The sequence below is a fragment of the Ascaphus truei genome, chromosome 11 (assembly GCF_040206685.1).
Source record: "Ascaphus truei isolate aAscTru1 chromosome 11, aAscTru1.hap1, whole genome shotgun sequence".
NCBI lineage: Eukaryota > Metazoa > Chordata > Amphibia > Anura > Ascaphidae > Ascaphus > Ascaphus truei.
This window is the reverse complement of record NC_134493.1, coordinates 60,091,742-60,103,406: the sequence shown is the minus strand read 5'-3', so window position 1 is coordinate 60,103,406 and position 11,665 is coordinate 60,091,742. Positions and strand designations below refer to the sequence as shown.

Here is an 11,665-nt window from a genome sequence, read left to right as displayed (position 1 = left end):
ACAGTACTGGGGACACCTGGACTTGCACACAGTACTGAGGACACCTGGACTTGCACACAGTACTGAGGACACCTGGACTTGCACACAGTACTGGAGACACCTGGACTTGCACAGTACTGAGGACACCTGGACTTGCACACAGTACTTGGGTCACCTGGACTTGCACACAGTACTGGGGACACCTGGACTTGCACAGTACTGAGGACACCTGGACTTGCACACAGTGCTGAGGACACCTGGACTTGCACACAGTACTGAGGACACCTGGACTTGCACACAGTGCTGAGGACACCTGGACTTGCACACAGTACTGAGGACACCTGGACTTGCACACAGTACTGAGGACACCTGGACTTGCACACAGTGCTGGGGACACCTGGACTTGCACACAGTGCTGGGGACACCTGGACTTGCACACAGTACTGGGGACACCTGGACTTGCACACAGTACTGAGGACACCTGGACTTGCACACAGTACTGAGGACACCTGGACTTGCACACAGTGCTGAGGACACATGGACTTTCACACAGTACTGAGGATACCTGGACTTGCACACAGTACTGAGGACACCTGGACTTGCACACAGTACTGGGGACACCTGGACTTGCACAGTACTGAGGACACCTGGACTTGCACACAGTGCTGAGGACACCTGGACTTGCACACAGTGCTGAGGACACCTGGACTTGCACACAGTACTGAGGACACCTGGACTTGCACACAGTGCTGGGGACACCTGGACTTGCACACAGTGCTGGGGACACCTGGACTTGCACACAGTACTGGGGACACCTGGACTTGCACACAGTGCTGAGGACACCTGGACTTGCACACAGTACTGGGGACACCTGGACTTGCACACAGTACTGAGGACACCTGGACTTGCACACAGTACTGAGGACACCTGGACTTGCACACAGTGCTGAGGACACATGGACTTTCACACAGTACTGAGGATACCTGGACTTGCACACAGTACTGAGGACACCTGGACTTGCACACAGTACTGGGGACACCTGGACTTGCACAGTACTGAGGACACCTGGACTTGCACACAGTGCTGAGGACACCTGGACTTGCACACAGTGCTGAGGACACCTGGACTTGCACACAGTACTGAGGACACCTGGACTTGCACACAGTACTGGGGACACCTGGACTTGCACACAGTACTGAGGACACATGGACTTGCACACAGTGCTGAGGACACCTGGACTTGCACACAGTGCTGAGGACACCTGGACTTGCACACAGTACTGAGGACACCTGGACTTGCACACAGTACTGAGGACACCTGGACTTGCACACAGTGCTGGGGACACCTGGACTTGCACACAGTGCTGGGGACACCTGGACTTGCACACAGTACTGGGGACACCTGGACTTGCACACAGTGCTGAGGACACCTGGACTTGCACACAGTGCTGGGGACACCTGGACTTGCACACAGTGCTGGGGACACCTGGACTTGCACACAGTACTGGGGACACCTGGACTTGCACACAGTGCTGAGGACACCTGGACTTGCACACAGTACTGGGGACACCTGGACTTGCACAAAGTAATGAGGACACCTGGACTTGCACACAGTACTGAGGACACCTGGACTTGCACACAGTGCTGAGGACACATGGACTTTCACACAGTACTGAGGATACCTGGACTTGCACACAGTACTGAGGACACCTGAACTTGCACACAGTACTGGGTACACCTGGACTTGCACAGTACTGAGGACACCTGGACTTGCACACAGTGCTGAGGACACCTGGACTTGCACACAGTGCTGAGGACACCTGGACTTGCACACAGTACTGAGGACACCTGGACTTGCACACAGTACTGGGGACACCTGGACTTGCACACAGTACTGAGGACACATGGACTTGCACACAGTGCTGAGGACACCTGGACTTGCACACAGTACTGAGGACACCTGGACTTGCACACAGTACTGAGGACACCTGGACTTGCACACAGTACTGAGGACACCTGGACTTGCACACAGTGCTGGGGACACCTGGACTTGCACACAGTGCTGGGGACACCTGGACTTGCACACAGTACTGGGGACACCTGGACTTGCACACAGTGCTGAGGACACCTGGACTTGCACACAGTGCTGAGGACACCTGGACTTGCACACAGTGCTGAGGACACCTGGACTTGCACACAGTACTGGGGACACCTGGACTTGCACACAGTACTGAGGACACCTGGACTTGCACACAGTACTGGGGACACCTGGACTTGCACACAGTGCTGAGGACACCTGGACTTGCACACAGTGCTGAGGACACCTGGACTTGCACACAGTACTGGGGACACCTGGACTTGCACACAGTACTGAGGACACCTGGACTTGCACACAGTACTGGGGACACCTGGACTTGCACACAGTGCTGAGGACACCTGGACTTGCACACAGTGCTGGGGACACCTGGACTTGCACACAGTGCTGGGGACACCTGGACTTGCACACAGTACTGGGGACACCTGGACTTGCACACAGTGCTGAGGACACCTGGACTTGCACACAGTGCTGAGGACACCTGGACTTGCACACAGTGCTGAGGACACCTGGACTTGCACACAGTACTGGGGACACCTGGACTTGCACACAGTACTGAGGACACCTGGACTTGCACACAGTACTGGGGACACCTGGACTTGCACACAGTGCTGAGGACACCTGGACTTGCACACAGTGCTGAGGACACCTGGACTTGCACACAGTACTGGGGACACCTGGACTTGCACACAGTACTGAGGACACCTGGACTTGCACACAGTACTGAGGACACCTGGACTTGCACACAGTACTGGGGACACCTGGACTTGCACACAGTACTGAGGACACCTGGACTTGCACACAGTACTGAGGACACCTGGACTTGCACACAGTACTGGGGACACCTGGACTTGCACACAGTACTGAGGACACCTGGAAACCGATTTTGGATTTCATCTCATTATGCGAGTCCTTTGATTTTCTTCACTCAGTTTATATAAGGTTTTTGACCCTTTAATTTATGCACGTTCATTTTCTGGTCACCGGATTGTGTGTAAGTCCCCACTGTTACAGGCGAGCGTTCTCCCACTTAGATATATATTAGACTGGCGTCTCAGGCTAGTGCTTCACAGCCCGAACAAAACATCCTCAAAGAGGTAACATAACGAGTGTCCATATGTATGATACTAAGGCCTCGGCCATGGTTAATCCTGGCGTGCGGAGGCGCGCTGAGGCTGAGGGCGTGTCGGCGGGCCAGTGACGTCACGGAGCTGGTTCGCCCTCATTGGGCGAACCGCTCACGTGACCGGCAATGCGCTCCAGAAAGCGCGAAGATTTAACATTTCCCTAAAACCTACGCTTACGCACGCTTGCGGAAGCGTAGGCGAGCCCCTACTAAAGCCGCTCTCATTGCGCCTGCAGGGGTGGTGCCGAGCGGAAGTGCGCCTCAGCGCGCAAGCACTAAACATGGACGCGGCCTAAAGAGCACGCGGCTGTTCACAGTCCGGGTGCAGAGGGAGTGTCAGTGTTGGGGATTTTATAGTCTGTTAGGCAGTGCCCCGAAGTGAAGTCATGTTCAGCCGACTGGTTGAGTAATGAACCAAAAGGGTTACCGCACTGCTAACAAGTGAGGGGGACGGAGGTATAGGAGCGGTGGGTACGTTTGGTAAGTCCCATCTGAATAACAGACACACCAAATCACTCCCTCCTCGGTACAATCGCCTGCCTAGCCCCCTCCTTTACAGACTCAAATATAAAGTTGCATTCAGAAGCATATAGATGAATAAAAGTCATTTGTCAATGAGATTGGTACTCGCTGCGCCAGTCTGCGGATTGGCAATCCAGAGTCCATCGGCGTGCGTCTCCAAGTAAGTGAAGCGGACGAAGAGCCCGGACAAACAGGCCACGGAGAGTAAAAAAACGGGAACCAGATCGAAATGCCAGTAAAAAAGGTAGGTTTACACTTTAACAGGAATTACTTAAAAAGTACCATGCCCTTAAATCACAAAGTAATATTTTGTCTGGTTTAGGGTTCTTTTGACATCCCACAGTAAATATCAAGAGTCCTCCTAAGAGTAGGGTTACCAGGCGTCCCATACACGGGATTGCTCCCCGTCCCGTTGTCGGGATGCTTTAATGTCCCGTATTTTCGGAGGCGGATGATGGCGGCGCTGGCAGAAGACGACAGGGGAAGGCGTCCGGAGTCAATCGTCAATGACATCTCCCGGTGTCTGCTGCCCGGACTGGCTCCGCTCCACGCTGCAGGGGAGGGGACGCTTAGCTTGGGGAGTTGGAGGGGGGAGAGATGAAATGGGAGAGAATGATGGGGGGGGGGGGGGGAGAAGAGAAGAGGGGGAGAGAAAGTGTATGCTTTAAATGTATTTTCCTTTTGGAGTTCAGTGCCCCTGTAGGCGATGCAATCAGAGGTAAGTCCAGGAGACTGGGAGTTGGTGAAACAAGCGAAGGCTTTTATGCAGCTAAACAGGGCGCCAGCAGCACACTGCTTCCAAAATACAGCCCAGAACATGAGACTATTTACCTGTAGACAACATGGGTTTCCCTTGTCTGGTCGTGACCCTGCCAGCACAGCAGCAAGCAGTATGCCCTGCACTCTGCCACCACAGCAGCAAGCAGTATGTCCTGCGCCCTGCCAGTACAGCACAGTGTAGTGTAGGACCTGCATTATTTTGGTTATACCTTGACGTTGGTATGCAGGCTTATGACGCCTTTGGCCAAAGGGTTAACTAAATAACCAATTATTATTATTGAAGTATTTTACTTTATATGTTTTGTCAATTTTGATGCAGCATTGGGCACCCCCTGTCTCTTGTTATATACAATTGCCACGCTCAGTAGCTCTCTGGTTGACATAAATATATATTCACTTTGTGGTGGGTGGGGGAGTTTGAGCTTGCTGGGTATCTGTGTTAACCTACAGCACAGCAGCAAGCAGTATGCCCTGCACCCTGACAGCACAGCAGCAAGCAGTATGTCCTGCACCCTGCACTCTGCCAGCACAGCAGCAAGCAGCATGCCCTGCACTCTGCCAGTACAGCAGCAAGCAGTATGTCCTGCACCCTGCACTCTCCCAGCACAGCAGCAAGCAGTATTCCCTGCACCCTGCCAGCACAGCAGCAAGCAGTATGCCCTGCACCCTGCCAGCACAGCAGCAAGCAGTATGCCCTGCACTCTGCCAGTACAGCAGCAAGCAGTATGTCCTGCACCCTGCACTCTCCCAGCACAGCAGCAAGCAGTATTCCCTGCACCCTGCCAGCACAGCAGCAAGCAGTATGCCCTGCACCCTGCCAGCACAGCAGCAAGCAGTATGCCCTGCACCCTGCCAGTACAGCAGCAAGCAGTATGCCCTGCACTCTGCCAGCACAGCAGCAAGCAGTATGCCCTGCACCCTGCCAGTACAGCAGCAAGCAGTATGCCCTGCACCCTGCACTCTGCCAGCATAGCAGCAAGCAGTATGTCCTGCACTCTGCCAGCACAGCAGCAAGCAGTATGTCCTGCACTCTGCCAGCATAGCAGCAAGCAGTATGTCCTGCACTCTGCCAGCACAGCAGCAAGCAGTATGTCCTGCACCCTGCCAGCATAGCAGCAAGCAGTATGCTCTGCACCCTGCCAGTACAGCAGCAAGCAGTATGCCCTGCACCTTGCACTCTGCCAGCATAGCAGCAAGCAGTATGTCCTGCACTCTGCCAGCATAGCAGCAAGCAGTATGTCCTGCACTCTGCCAGCACAGCAGCAAGCAGTATGTCCTGCACCCTGCCAGCATAGCAGCAAGCAGTATGTCCTGCACTCTGCCAGCACAGCAGCAAGCAGTATGTCCTGCACCCTGCCAGCACAGCAGCAAGCATTATGCCCTGCACCCTGACAGCACAGCAGCAAGCAGTATGCCCTGCACTCTGCCAGCACAGCAGCAAGCAGTATGCCCTGCACTCTGCCAGTACAGCAGCAAGCAGTATGTCCTGCACCCTGCCAGCACAGCAGCAAGCAGTATGCCCTGCACTCTGCCAGTACAGCAGCAAGCAGTATGCCCTGCACTCTGCCAGTACAGCAGCAAGCAGTATGTCCTGCACTCTGCCAGCACAGCAGCAAGCAGTATGCCCTGCACCCTGCCAACACAGCAGCAAGCAGTATGCCCTGCACCCTGCCAGTACAGCAGCAAGCAGTATGCCCTGCACCCTGCCAGTACAGCAGCAAGCAGTATGCCCTGCACTCTGCCAGCACAGCAGCAAGCAGTATACCCTGCACTCTGCCAGCACAGCAGCAAGCAGTATGCCCTGCACCCTGCCAGTACAGCAGCAAGCATTATGCCCTGCACTCTGCCAGTACAGCAGCAAGCAGTATGCCCTGCACTTTGCCAGTACAGCAGCAAGCAGTATGTCCTGCACTCTGCCAGCACAGCAGCAAGCAGTATGCCCTGCACCCTGCCAACACAGCAGCAAGCAGTATGCCCTGCACCCTGCCAGTACAGCAGCAAGCAGTATGCCCTGCACCCTGCCAGTACAGCAGCAAGCAGTATGCCCTGCACTCTGCCAGCACAGCAGCAAGCAGTATGCCCTGCACTCTGCCAGTACAGCAGCAAGCAGTATGCACTGCACTCTGCCAGCACAGCAGCAAGCAGTATGCCCTGCACCCTGCACCCTGCCAACACAGCAGCAAGCAGTATGCCCTGCACCCTGCCAGCAGAGCAGCAATCAGTATGCCCTGCACCCTGCACCCTGCCAACACAGCAGCAAGCAGTATGCCCTGCACCCTGCCAGTACAGCAGCAAGCAGTATGCCCTGCGCTCTGCCAGTACAGCAGCAAGCAGTATGTCCTGCACTCTGACAGCACAGCAGCAAGCAGTATGCCCTGCACTCTGCCAGTACAGCAATATGCCCTGCACTCTGCCAGTACAGCAGCAAGCAGTATGCCCTGCGCTCTGCCAGTACAGCAGCAAGCAGTATGCCCTGCACCCTGCCAGTACAGCAGCAAGCAGTATGCCCTGCACCCTGCCAGCACAGCAGCAAGCAGTATGCCCTGCACCCTGCCAGTACAGCAGCAAGCAGTATGCCCTGCACTCTGCCAGTACAGCAGCAAGCAGTATGCCCTGCACTCTGCCAGTACAGCAGCAAGCAGTATGTCCTGCACTCTGCCAGTACAGCAGCAAGCAGTATGTCCTGCACCCTGCACTCTGCCAGTACAGCAGCAAGCAGTATGCCCTGCACCCTGCCAGTACAGCAGCAAGCAGTATGCCCTACACTCTGCCAGTACAGCAGCAAGCAGTATGCCCTGCACCCTGCACTCTGCCAGCACAGCAGCAAGCAGTATGCCCTGCACCCTGCCAGTACAGCAGCAAGCAGTATGCCCTGCACCCTGTCAGCACAGCAGCAAGCAGTATGCCCTGCACCCTGCCAGCACAGCAGCAAGCAGTATGCCCTGCACTCTGCCAGCACAGCAGCAAGCAGTATGCCCTGCACCCTGCCAGTACAGCAGCAAGCAGTATGCCCTGCACTCTGCCAGCACAGCAGCAAGCAGTATGCCCTGCACTCTGCCAGTACAGCAGCAAGCAGTATGTCCTGCGCCCTGCCAGCACAGCAGCAAGCAGTATGCCCTGCACTCTGCCAGCACAGCAGCAAGCAGTATGTCCTGCACCCTGAAAGTACAGCAGCAAGCAGTTTGCCCTGCACTCTGCCAGCACAGCAGCAAGCAGTTTGCCCTGCACTCTGCCAGTACAGCAGCAAGCAGTATGCCCTGCACTCTGCCAGCACAGCAGCAAGCAGTATGTCCTGCACCCTGAAAGTACAGCAGCAAGCAGTATGCCCTGCACTCTGCCAGCACAGCAGCAAGCAGTTTGCCCTGCACTCTGCCAGTACAGCAGCAAGCAGTATGCCCTGCACTCTGCCAGCACAGCAGCAAGCAGTATGTCCTGCACCCTGAAAGTACAGCAGCAAGCAGTATGTCTTGCACCCTGAAAGTACAGCAGCAAGCAGTATGCCCTGCGCTCTGCCAGCACAGCAGCAAGCAGTATGCCCTGCACCCTGCCAGTACAGAAGCAAGCAGTATGCCCTGAACTCTGCCAGTACAGCAGGAAGCAGTATGCCCTGCACTCTGCCAGCACAGCAGCAAGCAGTATGCCCTGCACCCTGCACTCTGCCAGCACAGCAGTAAGCAGTATGCCCTGCACTCTGCCAGTACAGCAGCAAGCAGTATGCCCTGCACCCTGCCAGTACAGCAGCAAGCAGTATGCCCTGCACTCTGCCAGTACAGCAGCAAGCAGTATGCCCTGCGCCCTGCCAGTACAGCAGCAAGCAGTATGCCCTGCACTCTGCCAGCACAGCAGCAAGCAGTATGCACTGCACCCTGCCAGCATAGCAGCAAGCAGTATGCCCTGCACCCTGCCAGCATAGCAGCAAGCAGTATGCCCTGCACCCTGCCAGCAAGCAGTATGCCCTGCACTCTGCCAGTACAGCAGCAAGCAGTATGTCCTGCACCCTGCCAGTACAGCAGCAAGCAGTATGCCCTGCACCCTGCACTCTGCCAGCACAGCAGCAAGCAGTATGCCCTGCACTCTGCCAGTACAGCAGCAAGCAGTATGCCCTGCACCCTGACAGCACAGCAGCAAGCAGTATGCCCTGCACCCTGCACCCTGCCAGCACTGCAGCAAGCAGTATACCCTGCACCCTGCACCCTGCCAGCACTGCAGCAAGCAGTATGCCCTGCACTCTGCCAGCACAGCAGCAAGGAGTATGCCCTACACTCTGCCAGCACAGCAGCAAGCAGTATGCCCTGCACTCTGCCAGCACAGCAGTAAGGAGTATGCCCTACACTCTGCCAGCACAGCAGCAAGCAGTATGCCCTGCACCCTGACAGCACAGCAGCAAGCAGTATGCCCTGCAACCTGCACTCTGCCAGCACAGCAGCAAGCAGTATGCCCTGCACCCTGCACTCTGCCAGCATAGCAGCAAGCAGTATGCCTTGCACCCTGGCTCTCTTGGCTTTCTAAGGGCCTTTGTGTCTTATTTCAGCTGTGCTCATTAATCACGTTGCCTTTACCAGGCGGGTTCACCCCTCGCTGTCTGAGGTACAATAGGCTTTGCTGGCAGTAGGCTCACACCCGCTAAGGTGCTCTATTATAAAAATTTTAATGTGGCAACTCTACCTGAGAGGGACCTAGGGTGTTACAAGCCAGGACTACTCACTGGCTCAAGTAGCAGCGGTCAGCAGAATCAGGTCACTGGGTGGGGATACTCGCTGACCAGGTCCAGGAGTGATGGTTTGTTAAATAAAAAGCTTTGGCAATTTGTACCCCACTAAAGAGTCCGTATTTATTGGGTGGTTAGCAAATTAAATGGGCGAGAGTGGAGGGTACAAGGGTGCGATGTCACTGTCACCGTTCCATTTAAATTGTAATTGTGCACAAACCGAATGCCATCAAGTTTGTCAACTTGTCAAACATGTTTTCACACAAGGTTTTCCAATGGAGACATACAGTTATTCTGATTTAATAAATAACTGATTTAAATCCGCAGTGCCCAGTACAGCAGCAAGCAGTATGCCCTGCACTCTGCCAGCACAGCAGCAAGCAGTATGTCCTGCACCCTGAAAGTACAGCAGCAAGCAGCATGCCCTGCACTCTGCCAGCACAGCAGCAAGCAGTTTGCCCTGCACTCTGCCAGTACAGCAGCAAGCAGTATGCCCTGCACTCTGCCAGTACAGCAGCAAGCAGTTTGCCCTGCACTCTGCCAGCACAGCAGCAAGCAGTATGTCCTGCACCCTGAAAGTACAGCAGCAAGCAGTATGCCCTGCACTCTGCCAGCATAGCAGCAAGCAGTATGCCCTGCCCCCTGCCAGTAAAGCAGCAAGCAGTATGCCCTGCACCCTGCCAGTACAGCAGCAAGCAGTATGCCCTGCACTCTGCCAGCACAGCAGCAAGCAGTTTGCCCTGCACTCTGCCAGTACAGCAGCAAGCAGTATGCCCTGCACTCTGCCAGCACAGCAGCAAGCAGTATGTCCTGCACCCTGAAAGTACAGCAGCAAGCAGTATGTCTTGCACCCTGAAAGTACAGCAGCAAGCAGTATGCCCTGCGCTCTGCCAGCACAGCAGCAAGCAGTATGCCCTGCACCCTGCCAGTACAGCAGCAAGCAGTATGCCCTGAACTCTGCCAGTACAGCAGGAAGCAGTATGCCCTGCACTCTGCCAGCACAGCAGCAAGCAGTATGCCCTGCACCCTGCACTCTGCCAGCACAGCAGTAAGCAGTATGCCCTGCACTCTGCCAGTACAGCAGCAAGCAGTATGCCCTGCACCCTGCCAGTACAGCAGCAAGCAGTATGCCCTGCACTCTGCCAGTACAGCAGCAAGCAGTATGCCCTGCACTCTGCCAGCACAGCAGCAAGCAGTATGCCCTGCACCCTGCCAGCATAGCAGCAAGCAGTATGCCCTGCACCCTGCCAGCATAGCAGCAAGCAGTATGCCCTGCACCCTGCCAGCATAGCAGCAAGCAGTATGCCCTGCACTCTGCCAGCACAGCAGCAAGCAGTATGCCCTGCACCCTGCCAGTACAGCAGCAAGCAGTATGCCCTGCACTCTGCCAGTACAGCAGCAAGCAGTATGTCCTGCACCCTGCACTCTGCCAGCACAGCAGCAAGCAGTATGCCCTGCACCCTGCCAGTACAGCAGCAAGCAGTATGCCCTGCACTCTGCCAGTACAGCAGCAAGCAGTATGTCCTGCACCCTGCACTCTGCCAGTACAGCAGCAAGCAGTATGCCCTGCACCCTGCCAGTACAGCAGCAAGCAGTATGCCCTGCACTCTGCCAGCACAGCAGCAAACAGTATGCCCTGCACTCTGCCAGCACAGCAGCAAGCAGTATGTCCTGCACCCTGCCTGTACAGCAGCAAGCAGTATGCCCTGCACCCTGCCAGTACAGCAGCAAGCAGTATGCCCTGCACTCTGCCAGCACAGCAGCAAGCAGTATGCCCTGCACCCTGCCAGTACAGCAGCAAGCAGTATGCCCTGCACTCTGCCAGCACAGCAGCAAACAGTATGCCCTGCACTCTGCCAGCACAGCAGCAAGCAGTATGTCCTGCACCCTGCCAGTACAGCAGCAAGCAGTATGCCCTGCACTCTGCCAGTACAGCAGCAAGCAGTATGCCCTGCACCCTGCCAGCATAGCAGCAAGCAGTATGCCCTGCACCCTGACAGCACAGCAGCAAGCAGTATACCCTGCACCCTGCACCCTGCCAGCACTGCAGCAAGCAATATGCCCTGCACCCTGCACTCTGCCAGCACAGCAGCAAGCAGTATGCCCTGCACTCTGCCAGTACAGCAGCAAGCAGTATGTCCTGCACCCTGCCAGTACAGCAGCAAGCAGTATGCCCTGCACCCCGCACTCTGCCAGCACAGCAGCAAGCAGTATGCCCTGCACTCTGCCAGTACAGCAGCAAGCAGTATGCCCTGCACCCTGACAGCACAGCAGCAAGCAGTATGCCCTGCACCCTGCACCCTGCCAGCACTGCAGCAAGCAGTATACCCTGCACCCTGCACCCTGCCAGCACTGCAGCAAGCAGTATGCCCTGCACTCTGCCAGCACAGCAGCAAGGAGTATGCCCTACACTCTGCCAGCACAGCAGCAAGCAGTATGCCCTGCACTCTGCCAGC

At 55.8% G+C, this 11,665-nt stretch overlaps 1 long non-coding RNA gene across 1 annotated transcript; it reads right to left on the bottom strand.

Annotated features, from left to right (window-relative positions):
• Positions 1-3,951: 3,951 nt before the first annotated feature.
• Positions 3,952-9,280, bottom strand: LOC142463015 (uncharacterized). The gene is made up of 2 exons (XR_012787336.1): positions 9,207-9,280; positions 3,952-4,294 (listed from the first exon to the last, which is right to left on the bottom strand). It is a non-coding gene; the product is annotated as an uncharacterized LOC142463015 (long non-coding RNA).
• Between the last annotated feature and the right edge of the window lie 2,385 nt (positions 9,281-11,665).